Source organism: Juglans microcarpa x Juglans regia, chromosome 4D (assembly GCF_004785595.1).
Source record: "Juglans microcarpa x Juglans regia isolate MS1-56 chromosome 4D, Jm3101_v1.0, whole genome shotgun sequence".
NCBI lineage: Eukaryota > Viridiplantae > Streptophyta > Magnoliopsida > Fagales > Juglandaceae > Juglans > Juglans microcarpa x Juglans regia.
The window spans coordinates 17,746,450-17,771,300 of record NC_054600.1 but is presented as its reverse complement, the minus strand read 5'-3'; the positions used below and the strand labels follow the sequence as shown (position 1 = coordinate 17,771,300).

The following is a 24,851-nucleotide window of genomic DNA, read 5'->3' as shown; positions in this document are numbered from 1 at the left end:
CTATGATATGTTCTTGCCACGGGAAAGAATAGTGGTATTTTATTTTAGTTCTAATGTCCATCTGCTTGGTTATCCGCAGATGCACAACCCTATCATGGAAATTAACCATGATCTCTATTCTGATATGATTCTCAGATATGATGATGATGATGAATCATATATGTTATGCCAAAGTACTTTGGAAGATTCACATTTTATTTCTGCTAGGTTGGTTGTTAGGGTTTATACAATCCTACCACGAGGGTTAAACATGATCTCTATTCTTATATGATAAGATAAAATGTGATGTTTCAGTTTATGTCATGCCAAAGGGATTTTGACTATGAATATTTTTGAACTTTCACTCAGATATTTTTTATAATATGTTCAGACTCTGCATTTTGAAAATAAAAAGTGTTTTGTTTTGCATTCTAAACTTTGTAAATGCTCATGTTTACATACTAATATATGTTCTTTGCTTACTGAGTTGTTGATAACTAACTCAACCCTTATCTCCATAATATTTTTCAGATAATTTTGATGGTTCAACTGGAGAACAAGAGTAGGAAGTTCTTAGCAAGCTGTAATGATTGTAGAGGAATAACTGTCATTTGGTACAAGTATTTATTGGGTCATGTTTAGTAGAGCTATTGTTTTCGGTTATTTTGGTATGTTAAGTTATGGAAATTTTTGAGTCTTTGGTGAGTTTTTAATTTATTTTATTGAGGAGTTTAGTTAGTGTTCCTATGGAGGAACTTGGATATTTGTGTTGAATATTTTATGGAGTTTTTGGATTATTTATAGTTATGATATTGAAGTTGATATTAAGTAATAAGAGCTAACTCTCTGGACTTCCGGGACCGGTGCGTTATACCCCTGTTCATGATAGTTAAGAATGCAATGTGCCTAGCATACTTATAAAAATATGCAGTAATCGTAATAGATAATTTTTTTTCTTCGAGCAATACACAATGTACCAGAATACTAATTCCAAAACATAAACACTTTTCTCTTAATATTCAAATAACCAAAAGTCATAACATTTTTCCAACATGTCTATCTATAAACAAAGTAACTCAGTATTGGAGACAGAACTCCATGGTTACAAAACATATAAAACCTAATCTAGACACCAAGCTACTTGTGCAACTTTGCAATTGAACCTTAAATATAATCCAAAAGTTAGAGAATCAACTCCATGAGCTCTCCTAAGCTCTTCCTTGGCCTACTTAACCTCATCTAGTTGGTCAGGTACTTATTAAAAAAAAACATGACTTAGAAATATCAAAACTTGACATGAACATGGCATACTTGCTTGCTTAGACATAAAACATTCATTCTTATTCCTACTTGTTACATAGACGTCTTATCTCATGGGGTTATCATGATAGCTTAAACTTCTCCCATGGGGTTACCATGATACCTTATCAATTCATGCTCGAAAGAAAGATTTCATGACATGGCAATCGTTACATGTGGCAACCATTTAGGACTGATGCTTGTAATGACATGGCATGTAAATGAAATATCAAATAAATAGGCCTAAAATAAAACATGGATATATTGCATGATTCTTACCACCTTTACATACATAAAAATACCGTAAGCAAGTTAGAATCTAACTTACAGAGTGTCGTGTACACGTAAGCGTAGCGTAAAAAAGCGTAGGCTAAAATCAGAGAGGTTCTAGCATTAGATTATCTCACTTAATCCTCATAAAAACAAAATTTACAAACCTTGGGCCAAATTTGCAAAGTTATCCATTAACTTTGGGAAAATTACAAAATTTTCCCTAAACTTAAGGAAATTGCAAATGAACTCTAAAACATACCAAAATTTACATTCTTCATGGAAATTTCATCCTAAATCTAAATATGTGCTTATAATTTTAAAAAACGAAACCCAAGTACGAAAACGCTTCTTGGCCTATTCACTTATAGGCTAAAAACTTGATTTTATTCTCTACTTGGCCATTTAACACATTTGCATGCTTAACCTAAAACTATTAACTCACAAAAACCCCACTGTAGTTCTAAAGTCATGTCAAGCTTACGCTACTTCAAGGAAACATCCAAAACATCAAGATTAGGTCAAACCAAACCTAATCTTCGTGTTCTGTCTAATACTTTCATATCAACTCCAAGGACTCCAAAAAGTCCTTAAATATCAATTCTAACATGTTCATCAATAAATCTAGGTGATAACGTGCTCGACTAACTTCAAAAATCACAAAACACCATCTTTGAGCTTAGGAAAATGTTCATTAATCAAACATTAAAATCGAAGCAGGCATCCTTTTACCTTGAATAGTAGTGACTATGTGACACACCTAAATTCCGCTTGGGATCGAACGGATTCTGAAGCGTCGAGACATGCAACACAAGGTTACCTGCTCCCGTTCATGACAATTAAAGATGCAATGTACCTAGCATGCATCTAGCAATATGCAATATTTGCAGCAGATAATTTTTTTCTTGAGCAATTTCAAACATAAACATTAATATTAAGTTATTAATATAAAATTACTTTTGATATATATATAGTATAAATACATTTTTAGCATAATAAATTATAATATATATATAGATTCTTTTTGTAAATACATTTTTACACATTTGATCATATATACTCATGTAAAAATTCTTGAACATAAATAGACTATAGTTAAATTCAATATTATAGTAGTACGTGTTAATTATTATAAAATGATATACTTATATTATAATATAAATAGACTAATACTTTAGTATCTATAAATATCATATTATTACTAACAAAGATAATCCGTAAAACTGGAAAATCAGACCGGATTAGACCAAAATAAAAAAAAAAACTAGAAGTTTCGATTTTGGTCGGAATTGGTCCGATATCGATTCTTAAATTTTCAAAATCGGTATATACTGGTTTGGTTATTAAAAATGAATAAAGCCGGACTGAATTGTACTATTACACCCCATAAGTGAATACAACAACATCAGCTGAGCTGAGACCAAAACAAAACAAGACTAAATTAGGTTGCATACAACTGGGGGTACTTAGCTCGCATATCTACTTCTTCCCAATGGAATCTTGCGGTTCCGTAATTCTTTTTCCTTCCAACTAATAATTTGTACTAGCTTTTCCTCGTAGGTCCACAACTATTGGATTGCAAAGGTCAGAAATTGAGGTCTACAACTTCTGGGATTTGATTCCCAAACCTCTTTTTCAACGAGGATACGTGGAATACACAATGGATTCCATTAAACTCAGTTGGTAATTCCAGATGGTACGTAACTGCTCCCACCTTTTCCACTATCTTAAAGCACCGATGTTGTTATATGTCTTATCTACAACTCGAGGAAACTTGCTTTGCACTTTTCACTCCAGTTGAACTTCACGTAATTTTTAGTCAAGGCGGTGAGTGGTCTAGACAAACTGGAAAATCCTTCCACGAACCTCCGGTAATAGCCATCCAATCCTAAGAAATTTCGAATCTCGTGCACATTGGTCGGTCTCTGCTAGTTTGTTACTACTTCAATCTTGCTGGGGTCTACTACTACTCCTCCACTAGGGATCACGTGACCTAAAAACTTAACTTCACCTAGCCATAACATGCACTTATTGAGCTTGGCATACAGCTTATGGTCTTTAAGTATAGTCAGAGCCATACTTACATGATTTTTGTGCTCGTCCTTGCTCTTTGAGTCGATTAGGATGTTATCAATAAATATGACAACAAAACTATCCACACAGGGTCTGAATATTCTATTCATTATGTCCATGAAAGCGGTTGGAGCATTGGTTAACCCAAAAGGCATCATAAAAAACATATAGTGGTCGTACCTTGTCGTAAAGGTAGCTTTTGGCACATCTTGTTCCTTGACTTTCAGCTAATGATATCCATATCACAGATCGATCTTTGAAAATGCTACTGCTCCTTGTAGTTGATACAGTAAATCGTCGATCCCTGGTAACAAATACTTGTTCTTGATCATCACTTTGTTAAGCTCTTTGTAGTCTATGCATATCCTCATGGAGCCGTCTTTCTTCTTCACAAATTGCAAAGGTGCTCCCCATGGCAAAGAAATGGGACGAATAAATCCATTCTCTAATAGTTCCTCCAACTGCACCTTGAGCTCTTTCAGTTCAGCGGGGGCCATACCATAAGACACCTTGTGTGTTAGAGCTATCGTAGGTTCGAACTCTATTCCGAATTCCATTTTTCTATCCAGTGGTAATCTAAGTAACTCATGAGCGAAAAATTTTAGAAAGTCTTCAACTACGGGTATCCCACGGATTTCTTCAGTTTCGACTTCCTTTTCCACAATCATTAATAGAATGCTGAGGCACCTTCCTCGATGCACTTCTTAGCTTGCAAAGTCAAAATCACCAAAGGGGTAGCCTTAAGTGATGCTCATGCATAACTCATTTTGTCGTCACTTACGGGTTCAAACATAACTTCTCACTTCTGATAGTCTATCTTAGCATAGTGCTTGAAGAGCCAATCCATTCCCAAGATTAGGTTGAACTCCATCTGATTGGAATACTACCAAGTCCGCCTTCAATATCGTTCTTTCTAACTCTAATGGAAAATCCTTAACCAAACGGGTACAAGCTACCATATTCCTGTCACGAATCATCACTACAACCCTTCAAGGTAATAGCTTGGTTCGCAAACTACAAATTCATGCAAACGTTGCAGACACAAAGGACTACAATGTGCCCGAATTGAATAGTGCAGAAGTCGTGAACCTTAATAGGTTGACGTTTCCAAATAATAATATAACAAGATACTATTACTAATACTAATCTTATCAGTCATGCTAAAAAAAAAGTACTAAAATAAGGAAATACCAACGATGATGCCAGCTTCCTTCGTCTCTGATGCGTTAGCATAAACGTGCGCTAGGATGTGGGACCTTGGCTTGTTATCACCAACTCCACTACTTTGTGCAGCGTTCGGACAATCTCTGATCAGGTTTTCAGGCTTCCCGCATCGGAATAGACTCCATATCCATGGGGTTTAGGTTGGGTTGCCATCAAGCCCAAATCTAATTTTTTTTTGCCTAATAAAATTACCAAGGTTTAAAAGAATAAATAAGGATGTAACAACATGAACTTGAGTGGTTAATAGCACATGGAAGTGATTCAATCAAATGATTAAATACTAAACCGGGTTCAATTAGGGTTTGGAGGAAAACTTTGGGATTTGGAAAAACCATTTGGGGTTTTGGTTTTCTCCAAGTTTTTGGGGTTTCAAATGGATTCCAAGTGTTTAGGGTCTCGCTAGGGTTGAAACCTTCTTTGGTTTGGCTCAAATTGGAAGGTTTGGATGGAATATGGTTTTACTTAGGTGGCTTGAACACAAAACATGATTTCTTTCACATTTTCCATCTCAGGGTTCCTCTTGGGTCTAAGCGTGGCTAAGATTTTGTCCAGTGTCGAAATAAAATTTCTCTAACCAAATTTGGACATTCTACATTGTGATTTTGAAAACATTGATCTAGGTGCTAAACACTGAGGCTACTATTCACTCTGAAAAAGTGAAAAATAACATTTGCACTGTAAAATCCTAAATTATCACATTAACCTCAAGGTGCAAACCGTTTATCAAAACTCAACTCTAAAGCGCCTCGAAGAACTTAAAACACATTTTCAAACAAGCATTATTCCGGAAATCAAAAATGGTTTTATTACACCATAAAATCTTAAATATTCATGTAAGACTAATGGCTCAAACCATTTCTCATTTTTGTTTTCGGCACCATAGTGATGGCAACACTGACTATGCTTACAGGCTAAAACCTACGCGATTGGTCAATTTGTGAAAACTTTTGGGATTTTCACGAGGTTCCTAAGGCCTAAAGGAATTCCTTCATTGAATTTCTGGTAGGCTGTTTGTAACGCTCGTCCTTGTGGTGGGACTTTTAGGAAATGATTTTAAGAAAAGACTACATGATATACCGTTCATTTTAAAACTTTATACTTCCATACCCAGGGTGCAAGACTCTACGTTTTAAAATTAAATGTGCTTTGAGAATAAAAGACGTTTACAGTGGAAACCATTAATCTTAAAATGAAAAGGCCTCTCATGCAATTAAAACTCTCATGCCTAGACTTCCATGCTTTTTCCCTTGGGTTGTGTCCATCTTGACTCGTACTGCTCATTTAGTTCCTATGGGGGGAAGGGCACACATAAAAACTAAAAGGTGTCGAATACTTAGTAAGCATTACTTCATACAGTTAAAATATAATAACATAGGTTTTCATTCATGCATTAATCATTCCATACATACTATATGTACATGAGGCAAGCATTCATTTGAAAATATCATTGGGCGGGATTTTTCTTTGAAAAGGGTTTTCTTTTCATAAAATGTATCTCCCGTCAGTGTCTTCATTTCTTAAAGAGTTTCATGCATTCATACATTCTTTCTTATCACTTTCTTTGGTCGTTGCACATTGTTACGCCCCGTGTGCTAGGGTTAGCAGTCTTCCTTTGGACCTGAATTCTGCCCTTGGCCACTGGTTGGGAACCCCTTTCAGTCAGGGGGCAGCACTGTGTCCACTACTAGTACTACTTACTCGGTATTGCAATATGTCCAGTCCTTTGGTACCCTTTCTATTCATATAGCCATTACGTATTTTCATGCATTGAAACCTTCATTTCATTTCCGTCCATTCAGTTTTTTTCATTTAACAGTTTGTTCATGGAAAAGAGTCATTTAAAAGCATGGGCTTAAACGTCATCTTTCATGGCATCCATAAAACATTAGTTCATAGTTTTAAACATCGGTTCATAGGGACGTTTAAAACACTTTCTTTGCATCGTTTAAAGCATCGCCTAAAGCACGAGGCATAAGCCTCACATCTCATTTTGTGAAAATATATACAATAGATACCGCGTATAGTCATCCATTCACATGCATACAATTAATACTCTGGTTGCATAAAAAAGGGCCATCAAGGAGGCCAAACATACATATACCTTTGAACACTTATACTTAGCATGCTATTGTAAAACATCTTTCGTTTCCTTTCGTAAGGCATCGTAAAGGAAAAACATTTCATATCTTTTAGAAAACTCTAGAAGTGTATGAACATAATACTTACTTGGACTCTATACTACTTTCATGTAATGCAGTTTATTCATGTGCGTGTCAGACGGCAACCTACATGCATACACATAACTTTCGGATCGATTACCCATTACATATGGTGAATTCATCCGGCACATGTGTCTAACTAGATTACACACATACCTTACCCCTTTATCACCTAAGATCAACATATAATCCGTTGATCACATGCTTGTAAGGACAAGCGCCATACTCTGATACAAACTTTCTCTTAACCAGGCTAGCATGACACTTCATACTACCTGTCCCTCTTGACAGTTCATCCCAACACTTAACACGACAAGTCTCCGTTCACAACTACGTCTTATGTCACATCATATAGCTCAAGACTACTCCCAAGCTACACAGTGAGTATGTCACGTCACCTAACATCCCGTTACGTCATTTCTACGCCAACTCCTAATTCATCACGAGTACGGTCCCTCATGTACTCTTGCCACATCGTGACATCTCGTCACGTTCCCGCTGAGCCATTCTTACACAAACTCCTCAACCATCACAAGCACGATTTCTTGTTTAACCATGTCACTTCGTGACATTCCCCCGTCATGCATCCGCTGCGCTGCTTTTACACTTGTTCTATCACTTCACACATACTCCCAACCATAAGTCAATTACACGGTGACACCTGTCACCTTAGACTACAGGCCACATCACAGCTACTTTGGGACATTATTTCACTGTTCCTAACATTACTCATCACGCTCTATGCTCATCAACTATGCAACCATCTTTATCTTTGAGACACACCACACAGTGAATCACTTCACCTCATGGAGTACACTGCACGTGTACTCCCTTACACACGTTACACTACATCACCATTACGACATACATGCCATATGGTGCATCACTCCATCACATGGAGTACACTCCACGTGTACTCCCTTCACACGCTATGCCACATCACTACTATTGCACACACTTCACACCCATACTTCACAGCACAGTCCACAATACTTCACAACACACTACATAGATACGCCCAACACTTCACTGCACAATGAACTCCACAATTACTAACAACACAGTCCACAACCTAACCAACCAACCAACACATAACATAGATAACAAGGGACAGAGGGTTATACCATCGTTGGGGCTAACCTGTGCATTGCTTGCTGTCCGGCATGCCCAGTGACCCTACGACTGGACTATCTCTGGGACTGGATCTAGGATTTTGCCTACGAGGTCTATGCTGTCCGAGGGTGGACGACATGATGGGGAGTCCGAGGCTAAGGCTGTGTACAGTGGTGGTTAGCCACGTACAGTGGCTATCCACGGTGTATGGGGCTATTTGGGCATGTGAATAGCTAGGTGTGGTCTTGGAAGGGCTCATGGTGGCCTTGTGGTGGTGGTGAGGGGCAGAACATGGCACATTTGGCCGTGTACAATGCACCTGAGGAGGTGAGGGTGCATGGGAGGCTAGGGGCGGCTGAGGACTATGGTTTGCCATGGAAGGGTTGAGGGAGGTGCGGTGGAGCTTGTGGTGGCATTGAGGTGGCACCACGGTTGCTGGAGGCGGCGGATCCAACAGTGAGTTGGGGGGACAGCCCATGTGAGAGTGAGAGAGCATGGGAGAGCTATGTGGCTCGACTGGGCATGGGGTGGCTAAGGGAGGTCGCCGGTGGTAGGAGGAGCTCCTGGTGGTGGTGTGGTAGGAGGAGCTCGGCCGTGAGTATGGAGAACCAATGCGTTGGAGGAGTTGTGTGCATGTGAGGGAGGGGCTACAGGCTTCGAGTCAAGGGGAAGAGGAAGGGGGAGCTCAAGGGGTGCTTGTGGTGGTGCTTGGTGGCCTAGTTTGCTGCGTACGATGACGCAAGGGGTTGCACATCGTGAAGCAGTGCGTGAGGAGCTGCGAGCGTGCATGGGAGAGGGTGGCTACGAGATGGAGGTTGGGTTTGATGGTGGGAGCTCGCCAGCGTGAGAGGGAGTTGCTCGTGGTGGCGGTGAGTTGGGCAGCGCACAGCGATGCTGGGCAAAGCTGAAGGGACGGATCGGATGGGAGGGAGAAGAGAGAGAGAGAGGGAAAGGGAAACTGAGGGAGAAAGAGAGAGGACTTGGGTATTTAATCCAGGCCCTTCATCTTGGGATCTTCAAAATGATCTAACGGTAAGAGATTAAATACCGATTTAACTTAAAAACATTGAGAGGAATGAAGATAGAATATTATTTAAACTAAACTTTAGTTTATAAAATAATATCCCTTAATCATTAATAAAATGATGAAGTCTTATTTAATATCTTTAAGAGAATAAAATCATTTAATTAATTAGAGTTTTCAATATCATTTAAATCATATAATATTTTAAATACCTGAAATCATTTTAATACAATGATTTCTTATAATTATAATATTTTTGGAGCTCTTCAAAAAGATTATAATTGTCTTGTTTAAAATCAGGTTTGATTCAATAACACTGGAAATACTCCATATAAATATTTTCAGGACATTTAAAATATTCGAGGGCTTTAAAACATTAGGTTTATTTTAGAAATCACATAGTATCTTTAAAAACATGCCATCAAGATTTGTTACGCATAACAAGACTCATAGTCGAATTTACTTACGTTAGAAAGAAGCGGGGTATTACACTGTTACAGACTAGATCCTTGATTTACATGCAATAAATCTTGAAATAATACCCAACATTCAAGTTCTAACTTGATCTAATTATCAAATCTAACATACCATCTCATATCATCCATCAAAACAAACATCATACCCGGGAGCCTAAATCAGGCTTAAAATCATACTCTTACATGTTCATCAACAATCCGACAAAGACCTAAGTCTTAAATATTCATAAATCCAATCTTAATCCATAGATCAAAGTTTTAAGAATAAGATTTACAAAAACATCGAACCATAGAATCAAGATCCTAAAGCTAAAACAACATACTAAACCAAACAAAAATGCATTTTGACCAATTGGTTTCTATCCTCCATAGATCATGCAAAACCACTTTATAAAAACCTATCATGCTTTAAATCAAACCATAACTTACACAAAAATCATGTAAACATCTCATAAAATGATATTTACACAACTTCTCATCAAAATATCACAAAACTTCCATGTTTCATCAACAAGCACCCAAACTAATTTGAGCTAAGGAAAATAACTTACAAAGGGTTGGAACTCAAGAACATAAAGCTACCCAGATTTTCTCTCTAGCTCTCTCTCTGTTCCTCACTTGGAATGGATGAAGAAATTGTATGAGTGTGGGAGGAATGTGAGGGTGGCGTGGAGTGTATAGAGGAGCTAAATCAGTGGTTGAATCTATGACACATTGAGATGAGGGTTGCTTGCAAAAGAAGGAGAAGATTTGCTACAAAGGGGCTATTATTTTGCTACTATCAGGTGGGTGAAATGGAGGGGCTTGTGGTTGCCTGCTTGAGTTGCCATAGGTGGCACTATTTGGGGATGACCATGAGGTGGAATGGCAGCCAAGGTATGACGTTGTAAGAGGAGGGAAGTTTATTGAAGAATATTGTGGTATCAAGGGGTTTCGGCTTTCTAATGGGAGGATAATCGAAATGCAACCTTTCGTGGTTTAAAGAGGATTTGGGTTAGGGTTTGGTTCAATTCTAATTTTTTCTTTCGTCAAATTCATTAACCCAGGTGTAAGAGAGTGGATATGGGTATAAGAGTGCGTACTTGAGCGGTTGATTGTTTGTAGATGTGGCTTAAACAAGTGGATAGTGAGATGAGATGAAATAGTTTTAGATGAAAGTTCAAAGTTGAATAAAATATTGTTAGAATATTATTTTTTAATATTATTATTGTTTTGGAGTTTGAAAAAGTTGAATAGTTTATTATATTTTATATGAAAATTTGAAAAAATTGTAATGACGAGATGAGATGAGATTAATCACTTTCACTATCCAAACGGACCTCACTCACAAACTGAGTGCATGGTTTAGGGTTTGGAGGTTTTAGAGTTTCAATTACCCCAAACCTTTTGGGGTTTCAGTTTCCACCACTAGGTTTGGGATTTCATTAGGGTTGAAACTTGTTTTGGTTAGGGAAATAAGGTTTGAGTGGATGGAATAGTGAATGGTGTAAGAGAGCATGAAGACAAGGCTTGATTCACTTTCATCACTTTGACACTTGTATTCATCTTGACAAGTGTCCCTAGTTTTTCAAATGGATGGCTAAGATTGTGCCATGTGTCCAAAAGGATTTCTAGTCAACTTAGGTGGATTTGGATATCCTACATAGCAATTTCAATGTTGTTTGAACCAGATGCCATGCGGTGTTTTCTTGAAGGATTACTATTTACCACAAAATCCTAAATATTCAAACGAGTCTAATGGTGCAATTTGTTTCATAAAATTATACTTCTAAATGCCTTAATTAAATAAAAAATTAATTTTGTCTTTGTAGCGGATCGAGATCAAAATACACTAACGTACTAAAACCTAATCAATCACTCGATTCATGAAATTCTTTCTTTCATGACATTTCAGGTTGGTACATCCTCCACACCTAAACGGAAGATTTCATCCTCGATATTTGAGCATGTGTACAAAAAGAAAAAAAAAAAAAAAAAACTAACACAACCAAATGAAGAAGATACTCCAATGGCTAACACCCAAACTAGGTAAGTTCTAGGCTAACAATCTATGAAATCCTTTCCTATGCGAGGTCGTTACTTTCTTTACTGCTTGCTAAGTCATGCCCCAAAGATATTTTCATTGATTAGATCTTTGTAGTTCCTTAACTCTGTCTCTATTCAACAATTTGTACTGGAAACCTTCCTTGAGGTAGATTAGGTCGTTTTGATATACTGTTTGAATTCAAAAATTCTGGTGGCAAATCTCTCAAAACTCTTAGAAACATTATAGGCGATACACGTCATTTGTCCTCAAAATTCAATTACAAAATTTTGTCCATACATAACTAAATCCAATTTCTCTACTACCTCAAAGAATCCTATCTATCTTGGAGTTGTTTATCTCTTTTTAACCAAAATGAATCATTCCTCTTCGTAGGTTGTACCTTGATAGGCGTTTAGTAAAGAACTTAAACTCACGACCTTCTCCCTTGCAGTTGGCATAGATCTTTTATCCATCAGCAATATTTTATTCTACCCCACATCAAAAAGGTGTGTTCCTACTATTCATGCAAAACCTCAAGACTATGACTTTACTCTCCCCATATTTGTCTCCAATAAAATGATGTTGTGTTTCCATTAATATAGTGTTTCTCCATTGGCCATTTAAGTAAATCTTACTAAGACAATGTTTTCTCCCAATCACTTAGTCTCTAGGACACAAGCTCTAATCGCATCCTTTAAGTTGGATAGTTTGTTCTGTCAGTTCATCCTCAAAATCAAAACAAACTCCTTTACGTGGAACACTAATCAATCAACCTTTATTATATTTCCTCTTACTTCTAAAGGGTATTCTATATCTACAAGGTACAAATGATAGTATTGCTAGCGAGAATTGTTACTACTTCCCTCTTGGGGCAACAATTTAGTTTACGAACTGAATGTCCATGCAACACTACAGACACTAAAGATAGTGATGTACTTGAATTAAATAGTGCACATGCCACAAACCTTAATGGCTTGACATTGTCTCACATTGACTATAATGCAATACTACTATTAACTGCAATTCAACCAACTCTTAGCTAAGCTTAACAATACAAGGGTCTTAGAAGATACCAATGATGAAGCTAGCTTCTTCAGTTTTGGTGGTGTAGAATCTACATCTCCAGGGGTGACCATGTACACTCGAGCAGGTACCTGCGGCCTTGGATTTGTTTTGTAACCTCTGTTGAGGAAAACTACCTTCCTCAAAACAACAATAGGGAAGTCTTTGATCCTATAGTCGGCCACACTGGAAATAGGTCCCCGTAGCGACTTTGCACTCGAGTCCATGGTATTTATCGCACTTTCCATAGATCGTGAATGTGATCGACATTTATCCCCCAATCTAGATGCTTTTTCCCTTATTTGGTTAGGGAAACACTCTTATTTCCTGAACTTTCTTCAGTAGTTATGGACAAGCTATTTTCCTCTCAGAATTGATTTGGGCATTCACTTCCATCTATTAAGACTACTACTATTGCTACCACATTGACCATCTCTTGATAATGGTCAATTCGAAAGGAGGCCACCTGGCTGTGGATCCTTGGCTACAAGGCCCCTTGAAGCTTCTGGGCTGCATTCTCTTTATGGAAATCAGATGAGGCTTGAACCTCCCTAATTTTATCAATGTACTCTTGACCTTCATGCTTCCTTGTACTAGTGACAGGAACTCCTGTGCTTTTTGTTGCTTAATCGATTTTGGAAAAAATTGGTTATTGAAATCTTCCTTAAACCTTATCCAGGACAAGGCAACTAGAGGAGGATTCTATTTGTAATGCCCCAATGGAAGGCCTAAATCACATGACCTATACTCTAGAAGGACTAGTCAACGATATAATTAGAGCCACATTGAAACATTATAAAGAGCAAGAACTTCTCATTCCCAAGCAATGTGGGGTCCCATACACTACCTACCTTATCCTCTGATCATATGGGGTATGACATTGTTCCTCCTAGTTATTGCCTCCAATCGGGGTTTCTGGGTAGTCCATCACGTGCCCATGTGTTCCATCTTGAGACACAAGCTCCTATGTATCAGATTGAGAATCCAATTCAGCACTCCCAAAATCTAAACTTATACAAAAACACTAGTATTCCAATCTTAGCTAGATCACATTCTCCACTATCGAATAAATAAGCCATTTCTTATAGCTAGTTGTACCCCTATTCATAGATTTGGTAGCATATCTCCCTGGAATTCTCACAATCTATAAACTTGGATCTGATCAAACTAATCTTCCAAACTTGCATACCATTTATATTAATATAAGATTTTATCTCTTGGAATGGATGAAGAAAATACACAAGTGTGGGAGGAAAGTGAGGGTGGCATGGGAGTGTATAGATGGGATGACTTGTTGGCTAAATCTATGATTCATTGAGGTGAGGGTTTCTTGCAAAAGAAGGAGAAATTTTGCTACAAAGGGGTTGTAGTTTTGCTACTGACGAGTGAGTGAAATGGAAGTCCTTGTGGTTGCTTGTTTGACTTGTCATAAGTGGCACTCTTTGGGGCTGACCATGAGGTGGAATGGAAACCAAGGTATGGCCTAGTAAGAGTAGGAAATCTTGTGGACAAAGCTTAGGGTAACAAGGGGCTTCAGTTGGACAAATGGGAATCTAACCGAAATGCAGCCATTTGGGGTTTAAAGAGGGTTATTGGTTAGGGTTTGTCCCGGTTCTAATTTTTCTTGGTCAAATGCAATTACCAATTTGTAAGAGAGTGGATGAGAGTGTAAGGGTGTGTGTACGTAAGTGGTTGATTACTGATATTCACCAAATATTGCTTCCAAGTATAAAAGTAGATTTAAAAACACAAGGAGTTTCCAAGGTCATCTCCACAGGGAAAACCTTGTCAACACAACCAATCAAGCAAAAGGTTTAAATGGAAAAAGAAAAGTAAAGATGGGAGCATGAGGATATTTGTAGTTGGATGGGTTTAAGGCTATTTACTGTGAGAATGTGATGAACTATGTACTTGAAATTTGTACAATTTGTAGGATGAATTTGTATTTAGATGTTAAGGATGAGGGACTGTAATTACTGTAAAAGAAAGAAAACATGAGTTTAAGTCAGAATGAAAACTGCTTTGTATTCTTTTAATTTCTTCGAGAAAAAGATGAGATGTTGGACAGAAACAGTCAACTTAGAGAAAACAGTTTAGAATCTTTGGGAAATTGAAAGATGTATATGCAAGAGAGCAAATACTAGGGACACAGGGTTAGGGTTTTCTCAACCATTGAGATGTTGGTCACGGGGTGCATCTACTTCTGCCAAACTAGTCACGATATTAACACATAAACTCAAGAACACATGCAATCTCAGATTAAAAGCACCAATAAAATAAGTCCCTCACTAAATTAATCATCCTTTTCATTCTAAGACCTAGGGCTGAGGAATCCTTGATTATTTCGAGGTCTTAATGTGCCATGAGTCTACAACAGGTCAAGAACAAGAGATTCTACAAAATCCACAGTGAATCAGGAGTGAAAATATGGAGACAGAGTCTTGCTAAATACCACAGCAACCAACAGTACTCAGAAGGAAGAAGAGAAACCCATTCCCTGCAACCCTAGTTGCAGAGATTAGCCTAGAATCATCTTGGAAAAGATGATTTTGAGGCTTTACAGAAACCCTAATAGAGCAACCCTTGTAATAGAAAGCAAAAGTAAAATGAAAAACACCAAAAAAATAGCTAAAAAAATCTACCCCGCATCCTTGCTCCTCGTCCCCTTTTATCACTTTCCTTCACCTTTCTCCTTCTCTCTCTTCTAATTGTCACCTACACTTTATCTCCATTCTACCTCTTCCGAAGAGCTCGGTTTCTTTAGCAGAAGAAGTGTAAAGGGTGAGTGGCTGAGAAGCTTACTGCTTTGATCGACTTGGGCTCAAAGGATGAGTGGGCCTCGGGCTTTTGGGCCTTCTCAATATCTGCATAGTTTAGACTATCATTAACCCATGATAAAGAATAAGCAAGTATTTGAGAAAGACAACTCATAAACTTCACAGCCAATTGGAAAAGGTCCTTTTTATAAAAGTGTAACATTTAATCATATTTGTGTGACCAATCAACCTCATCTGCCTTACTTTAAACAGATATTTCAACAAAATATCTTGACAATCATAGCCCCCAACTTGCCTTTTGCTAGTCTCTTAGCTATGAAGGATAATATTTTCAAACCAGTCAAGCTTTTAGTCCCTTCCACTAGGATCCACTAATCTGTCAGTGATGCTAATGATAAGTCTACAAAGAGAAAAATTTCTTTACAAAAGAAGGGGTCTTTGCACTGAATTCATCCAATAACCAATTTGAGTGAGTATAAAAAATATGAGTGCTATTGTCTACTGGGTGATGATAGTGGGTAAAGATTTCAAGGTTGACCACCAGAAGTCATTAATTGTCTCATTCATCGCAGCTGCCTAAGTGAGATTTTTTTTTTCTAATTCAAAACCATTGTAGTAGTGGCTTTCACACTACTACTCTTTAAAAGATCCTTTTATTTTTGAAGGGACCCCGAAAGTAGGCAGCCTTGTCTACTACACTAATTTTTTTTTTTAAGATCCCTGGCTTGTCCCTTTTCTAGAGTACGATCAACTCTCACTTAACGTTCTTCCTAAGCCATTAGGATATGGTTTATTAAAGTCTCAAATAGCTGCTTAGTATGATTAGGCTATTGACCAACAAAGTGTGTTCCCAAGTAGTCTAAGTGTTAGTACAAGCAATACTCAACAAGACCCTTTGAGTGAAACACAGACTTTTCTTGGTGTGGAAGACATGCTCAAGTAAAAAAACCCCTATCTTGGCCCAAATTTTCATGAATGATCAAAACTCCTCATTTTCATCCAGCCTGATCAGGGCATGCAATAGAACAAAGGGAGCCCAAGCTGCTAGTTATAAATCAACCATTGACAATGCTTCTGGTGGGTCATTATGGTATGCAACATATATAGACAGGGATCATGCATGTAGACTAGTTGAATCCTCATTCTCGAACTTAAGATTAGCATTGTCCTCAATAATACAGAAAAATAGGAGAAGCAAGGATCAAAATACCTGAGTGAAGATGAAAGAATAAGGGAGATAGGAATAGAACATGAACTACAACCTAGCAACAACATTATTAATAGCAGTATGTAAAAGGAAAGATTTAAGTAACCAAAGGTGTAGTGGTGCTCGGAAAATGTAATGTGGTTTGTTTAGGTGAGAAGGATGAAAGAAAAGGTTTGAGCCTTTGTCCATTCACTTTAAAAATATTACCATTCTAAGGGTTAAGGAGTTCCACAGCCTCATGAGGAGATACAGATTTTACCAAGTAATGGCCACTCCATCGGGACTTTAATTTTCCAAGAAAAGGATGGAGTCTGGAATTATATAGCAACACTTGTTGGTCTAGGTGGAAGGATTTTCTCTGGATGTGGCTATCATGGAAGTGCTTCATATGCTCCTTAGACAACTTAGATTATCATATGCATCCCTTCTGAGTTTGTCCAGTTCATCAAGCTGCAATTTTCTTGATAAACCAGCTTGGTTAGTGTCACAATTGAATTGTTTAATGGCCCAGTAAGCTCGGTGTTCTATTTCTACAGGCAAGTGACATGCTTTGCCATACACAATCTGTATGGGGACATTCCCAGAATTGTTTTGTGAGCAGTTCTATATGCCTAAATTCCATTAGATAACCTCACAGACCAATCTTTTCTATTGGAATTGACAGTTTTCTCAAGAATGTGTTTGATTTCCCTATTTGCTAATTCTGTTTCCCCATTAGTTTGAGGATGATAAGGTGTGGAAATCTTGTGATGGATCCCGTATTTTTTTAACAAAATAGTGAAAGGTTTATTGCAAAAATGGGTTCCATTGTTGCTGATTATTGCTCTAGGCATACCAAGCCGTGCAAAAATATTTTCTTTAAGAAATTCTAAAACAATCCGATGGTCACTTGTTCTTGAAGGTACTTCAACCCATTTGGAGACATAGTTAATGGCAAACAAAATATAAACATATCCAAAAGATGAGGGAAATGGTCCCATAAAGTTTATATCCCAACAATAAAAAATCTCTAAAACGAGAATGGGTTGCATTGGCATCACATTTCTTTTGATAATGCCTCCCTGTTTTTGACAAGGTTCACAAGACTTACAAAATTTGTGAGTGTCTTTGAACATGGTTGGCCAATAAAACTCACTTTGTAAGATTTTTGCCACAGTTTGATGAGCAGAACAATGCCCCCCACAAGCTTCAGAATGGCAGAAAACTCATGATTAGGAACACATTTCCTAATTATTTGGTCAGAGTAGTACTTGAAAAGATATGGGTCATCGAAAAAGAAAAACTTAGCTTCAGCTTTCATACTTCTGAGGTCCTATGCTGTCTAGTGGGTTGGAGTTTGTCTCGTTACCAGAAAATCCACCAAGTCAGTTGTAACACCCCGCTTCCCAAAAAGACATTTTAGAATTTTCGGGGAGCCAGTGTGTTACTACTAAACTTAAACTTAAAAGCTTTTCTTTTTAACAAGCGCCAGATGCGAAAGATTTCCATAAATAATAACCTTTAATAAATACTGAAAATCCAAAATAAAGTCTGCGGAAGCACTTATTTAAAAAAAAAAATACAGAAGTCTCATGTACTTATCAAAATAATTTATTGAAACTATAAACCATAGAAAAAAACATAAAAATAAACTAAAATGAGTCAAATACTCAGTAAGCAACACATCATACAGTAAACATAATAAACATAAGGTTTCTTAAAACATGTGCATACTCACAAATACATATGTAATTAACATGAACATGAACATGGACTTATCTTTCACTTATTATAGGCTGTTACCCACTGTTGACCCCCATGAGTTAGGGTTAGTGAATCTAAATAGATTCTAATTCCGCCCGTAGCCGTGGGTTGTGGAATCCATACATAAGGAAGACATACTGGGTGCACTACCAGCATGCACGACCTGTCAATGCAATATGCCCATAACATAGGTACCGTCTTCATAACATAGGCTGTTACATATTTTATCATAATTATACTTGCGTACTTGTCATTTCATAGATTTCAAAAGAAATCACATACATACTTGTCATATCGTATCATAGATTTCAAATGAAATCGCATTCTTTCATAAATATCGTGATACATGTTTCCTCACATAGATTCATGACTTTTCATGAAAAATTTTATGAAATAACTCTTACATAAAATCATGCATTTCATAAATACTTTTATGAATAATCTCTCACATAAAATCATGCATTTAGGTATGTAAAAAGGGGCTTCCAATGAAGGGCATACATGCATACTATCTTTTATAAAAAGACAAGCAATTTACCTTACATACGTGTAAGAATATGATAACGCTACTTACCTTGCAGTGCTACTCCACTATTTTCGGCACGTAATTGGTCGCCTATAAAACAAACATGTAATTTGCATAAATTTTTAATTAAACATGTTATTTTATTTAAAACCTAAAATACTAAAATAGTCTATATTTCCTAAACCTAGATTCTTTCTAACACTAAAATATTCTAATCTTTTAATCCTAAATAGGCATGGGTATTTTTGGAAAACAATATAAAGGGCTTTTTTGTAATTTAACTAACCCACTTAAAATTGATTTTACGGGTTGCATGCATTCGGGTTGCGTTTTACACATGAATGGGTAGCATGCATTTGGGTTGGGTGGTATGATGCTCACCGAGAGAAGAAGAAGGCAGTCGCAACAGTGGGTTTGGTGGCTGGGCACGGCATCAACTCCGATGAGTGGCCGCTAAGCAACTGAGAGTGAGAGAGAGTTATGGGTAAGAGAGAGAGAAACTGAATCTTAGAGAAATTACGTGGAGAAGGTTTACGCACCACGTAGCGTGCATGGGAGCTTCGGGCATGGCTCTCGGTTTGGGTTAGGATATTTCCTCTGTTTCGGTGCAGTAAAATAGAGTATTGTCCGTGTGTTGGTTGGGCGGTGGGCTAGCGGGTATCGTTGGACATGGTTGGCTTGGCCGAGCGACGGTGGTGGAGGACAGCGTTATGGAGGGCGTTGGCACGTTAGGTGGCTTCCATTCGGGGTCCTTGTGCTGTGTTAAAGGGGCTGAATGTGGGTTTGGTTTCCCTTGATAATTCACGGCAGAGGGAGGAGCGGCTTGGAGGAGGAGGCTCACGGTGGAGGGCTAAGCTAGGAAACACGATTGTTTTCTGTATTCACGATGGAGGGCAAAACGACGTGATAGTCTGGGGGTGTGAGGGGTTGGTTTCGGCTTGAGGATGAGGCTGGTGGTTCACGCTAGAAATAATGGCTCGGACTGGACGTAATAAGCCTCTATATGTAGACCAATGAAAACCCTAGTGAAGAAGAAGATGAAACGTACGTGCATGGAAGTGGATTTGATTTCGTGCGTGTTTGAAATTTATAGAATAAAATCTGGTAGCTAGGAGTTTTATTATGAAGAGGAAATAAGAATAGTAATAGTGTTTGGACTTTAAGACACATGATTGGAGTAAAAAAAATAAAACCTAAAAAATAAAATAATAATAATGGAGCCTTAACTCTAGGTTTAAAAAAAATCATCGGATAATTCTCATATGAGCTTTAACTCATTTATTGAGCTTGAAAAAATTTATCTGTAGTTTATCCCTAAAAAGATAGGATCGGGTCGTTAAATCAACATACCATGGTAAAATTTGAATTGAAAGTATTTGCTCATCAGGAAAAGATTTAGAGATTGGAGGAGTTTGGTCTGTTGAGTTCAAAGTGAGGCGAGACAGATGGTCTGGCACAACATTTTCTACCCCCTTCTTGTCTCTTATTGTGATGTTGAACTCTTGTAATAAGAGGATCCACCAGATGAGTCTTGGTTTTGCATCCTTCTTGGTCAACAAAAACTTAAGTGCAACATAGTCAGTAAAGATAATGACAGGAGAACCAAGCAAGTAAGCCCTAAATTTTTTTAATTCAAATACTATAGCCAGTAGTTCTTTTTCTGTAGTAAAATAATTCTTTTGAGCACTGTTGAAGGTTTTGTTGGCATAGTAAATAACATAAGGTAATTTATTTTTTCTCTGGCCCAGTGTAGCCCTAATAGTAAAATCACTGACATCACACATTATTTCAATTGGTAATGTCCAATCAGGAGGTTGGATTATGGGGGTGGTATTGAGAAAATTTTTTAACTAGGTAAAGCACTTTGACACTTCTCAGACCATGTGAAGTTAACATCATGCATCAATAAATGGCATAAGGGTTTAGAGATTACATTAAAATTTCTATTGAATCTCCTATAGAAACCAGCATGCCCTAAAAAAGATCTGATATCTTTTACATTTTTAAGCACAGGCAAGTTTGAAATCAGTTCCACTTTAGATTTGTCGACTTCAATAGCTCTTGTTGACACAATGTGTCCAAGGACTATTCCCTGTTGTACCATGAAATGGTACTTTTCCCAATTTAGCAGTTGTTGTTTCTCCTCACATCTGGCCAAAACAATTTGCAAGTTAGTTAAGCATGAATTAAAGGTTTTCCCAAATACTGAAAAATCATCCATGAAAACTTCAACTATGTCATCAATTAAGTCACTGAAGATGCTCAACATACACCTCTGGATAGTGGCAGGAGCGTTACAAAGGCCAAAAGGCATTCTTTTTAAGGCAAAAGTCCCAAAGGGAAAAGTAAAAGTGGTTTTGTCTTCGTCCTCAAGGGAAATTTCGATTTGATAATATCCAGAATAGCCATCTAAAAAAAGTAAAAATCATGCCCGAACAATTTTTTCTAATATCTAGTCTAGGAAAGGAAGAGGAAAATGGTCTTTTCTAGAAGCTACATTCAGCTTCCTATAATCTATGCACATTCTCCAACTAGTTGTTGTTTTGGTAGGTATTAATTCCCCTTTGTCATTTTCCACTACAATGATACCAGACTTCTTTGGTACCACTTGAATGGGGTTAACCCATTGGAAATTTGCAATAAGGTAAATAATACCTATATCTAGCAATTTCAGGACTTCCTTTTTTGCCACTTCCTTTAGTGTAGGATTTAATCTTCTTTCCATTTCCCTAGAAGGTTTAGCCCTTTCCTCTAGATAAATTCGATGAGAGCAAGTTAGGGGGTTTATACCTTTCATGTCAGCTATGGTCCATCCAATGGCAGACTTGTGCTGCCTTAGGACCTCAAGCAGCCTACCTTCTTGCTCAGCAGTGAGCTGGGAACAAATTATGACTAGGAAAGTTTCTTCAGGACCCAGATACACATACTTTAGCTCCACTGGTAAAGTTTTTAATTCCAAGATTGGAATTTCTTCACTTGAGGGCTTGGTTGACTCTGAAATGGGAGGCAGAGGTTCAAATTTAGGCCTCCACTGGGTGTCACTCGGGCTCTCTACAGCAAACACAGTAGGGATGTCATTATCCTCACTTTCTAAAAAAAGTTTGAAAAAATCATTTTCACACAAAAAATCTTCAGAAAGAATTGCTTCCAAGTTATTGACTTCTTGCTTCTCCTCCAATTCTTGAGGTTGCCTACACAAATTAAAAATGTTTAATTCCAAAGTCATGTTGCCAAAACTCAGCTTTAAAACCCCACTCCTATAGTTGATAATGGCATTAGAGGTGGCTAAAAAGGGTCTCCCCAAGATCACTGGTGCAGAAGAGACATAAGCCTAGGCAATCAATTTCATATCCAGTACCACAAAGTCTACTGGATAGTAAAATTTGTCTACTTGTACTAATACATCTTCTACAACTCCTCTAGGAATTTTTATGGACCTATTAGCCAATTGCAGAATTGTGGAGGTATGTTTTAGTTCACCCAACCCTAGCTGCTCATACACACTCAAGGGTAATAGATTTACCCCTGAACCTAAATCTAACAAAGCTTGGCCAATCCTTGAGTTTCCTATGGTGCAAGAAATGGTTGGTGAGCCAGGGTCTTTGTATTTAGGCGGTGTATGGTTTTGAATGATGGCACTAACTTGTTCAGTGAGGAAAGCGTTTTTCTGAACATTCAGTTTTCTTTTGACAATGCACAAATCTTTCAAAAATTTTGCATAAGCTGGGATTTGTTTGATTGCATCTAAAAGAGGGATGTTGGCTCTGGCTTGTTTGAAAATTTCCAGAATTTCAGAGTTTTGTTTCTCTTTATGCAAAGTCATCAATCTTTGAGGGAATGGAGCAGGAACAGTACAAGCAGGGGTTTCAGAGTTTCTAGCACTTACCTCACTATCCAGTCGTGAATCAATTTTCTTACCAGAGTCACTAATGCTGACCTCAGGTTTGTCCAAGATCTTACCATTCCTCAAGGTTGTGATGGCTTTAACAACCTTCACATTAGTTCCTTCCACGATGCCTTAGGGCTACCGTCCTTGAGGGTTAGGTTGAGGTTGGGCTGGAAATTTTCCTTTTTCCTGGGCACTCAAAGAGGTGATTATTTTAGTGAGTGTCCCTCTGATGCCATTTATGGCTTGAGAATTTTGGTTGTTAATGGTGGCTTGCCTTTGCATGAACTACTGGAGGTTAACAGTGAGCTGCTATATAGATTCCTCCGAGTTCTTTTTTTGACTGAAATGGGGTTGATTAGGATATTGGGATGGTGCTGTGTAAGGCATATAAGGGCTTGTGGATGAAGAGGTTTGCTGGTCATTCCTCCAACTGAAGTTGGGATGGTTTTTCCAACCTACATTGTATGTGTTAGAATAAGGCCGAGAAAAATTCTTAGAAATCATGTTCACAACACTAGATTGATCTAGTAATACCTCCTTTAAAGCAGGTATGGTGGGGCATGCATTGGTATTATGCCCCTGCTCATCACAGATTCCACACTTATCAGAAGCATGGGGTACAATTTGCATTTTATTAACCCCTTTTAGTTCAATAGTCTCTAATTTTTTTAGATTAAAGCTATCCTAGCATGCAAATCATCAACTTCCTTAAGGTTTTATTTCCCACCCCAGCTATACTCCTCACATTCTTTGTCCTATCCCCAAAATTGGAGACATCCCATGACTGGGCATTCACAACTAAGTAGTCAAAGTATTCAAAAGCTTCTTCTAGTTCTTTGTTGAAGAACTCACCATTACACATGGTCTCAACAAATTGTCCTATTTTGGGTACCCTTCATAGAAAAAACTAATCACTCTCCAATGTTCATACCCATGATGAGGATAAGCATTCAATAAGTCTTTAAACCTTTCCTAACATTGATAAAAGGTTTCACTATCTTTGTGCCCAAACTTCATGATTTGCCTTCATAGGGCATTTTTTCTATGCATGGGGAAATTTTTTTTTAGGAACTCAGTCTTTATTTCTTGGCAAGTTCCGATGGATCGAGGTCTTCAAGAGTTCAGCCAAGTTTTAGCTTTATCTTTAAGAGAGAAGGGGAACAGTTTTAACCTTATTACCTCCTTTGTACATAACCTATCCATAATTGTTGAACACACCTCCTCAAACTCCTTAATATGCAAATAGGGGTTTTCCAACTCCATTCCAGGGAAATGGGAAATCAGGGGTATCATCCCAGGTTTAAAATTGAAGTTATTTGCATTTAAAGGTTGAATGATGCATGAAGGAGGACTAGTCCTAACAGGTTGTAGGTACTCTCTTTGTGTCCTATTCTAATTCAAAACTTCATAATGCTCGTCATCCTCCATGTTACTCAAATTTTCAGATGATGACTCAAAGGAAATAGATGCAGTTTCAGTGGATGCAATTGATTCATTCCTAGTTAATCTTGATGCTTGATCTCTAGCCCAAACATACATGCATGCTTAAAGATCAAACATACCAACTGGAAGAAAAACAGTAACATGCACTCCCATAATTAGTCAAAAGGAGGGGCCTATTACCTCATCTGTGAAAAGGTTCACAGATTGATTTATTTTCCTCTCTCTCTCTCTCTCTTTGCAAGGAAAAGATTATGCTTCACCAGCTGCCCCCAGCAACGGTGCCAAAAACTATCAACTCATCAAATATCCTTACATGTATAAAAGTAGATTTAAAAACACAGGGAGTTCCAAGGTCATCTCCATAGGGACAAGTTTGTCAACACAAAGTAAAGATGGGAGCATGAGGATATTTGTAGTTGGATGCGTTTAAGGCTATTTGCAGTAAGAATGTGATGAACTATGTACTTGAAATTTGTACAATATGTAGGATGAATTTGTATT

General features: G+C 37.7%; 1 non-coding gene across 1 annotated transcript; it reads left to right on the top strand.

Annotated features, from left to right (window-relative positions):
* The first annotated feature begins 23,835 nt into the window (after nt 1-23,835).
* Nucleotides 23,836-23,943, top strand: LOC121261776. Its single transcript, XR_005939996.1, has one exon. It is a non-coding gene; the product is annotated as a small nucleolar RNA R71 (small nucleolar RNA).
* Nucleotides 23,944-24,851: the final 908 nt, after the last annotated feature.